This window comes from Acanthamoeba castellanii (assembly GCF_000313135.1).
Source record: "Acanthamoeba castellanii str. Neff unplaced genomic scaffold scf7180000084776, whole genome shotgun sequence".
Taxonomy (NCBI): Eukaryota; Discosea; order Longamoebia; family Acanthamoebidae; genus Acanthamoeba; species Acanthamoeba castellanii.
The window spans coordinates 1067378-1067595 of record NW_004457586.1 but is presented as its reverse complement, the minus strand read 5'-3'; positions in this window follow the sequence as shown (position 1 = coordinate 1067595).

The window sequence follows — 218 nt, the reverse complement described above, 5'->3', positions numbered from 1 at the left end:
AAGACTTCATCCAACTTGAACCTCGCTACGGAAAGATGATCTTCCATCTTGTCGCGATCGAGATCTTGACTGAACCCCCAGAAGGTACACAAATGCCCCGTTTGTTTTGTTGTCTACCACCCTTACCTCCAAGCTTCCCTTGTAGTTGACATTACGACCCGGCTTGGCGAGCTCTCTGTGGAGAACTACGATGGCGATGTCATCGCCCAGTTCACGCC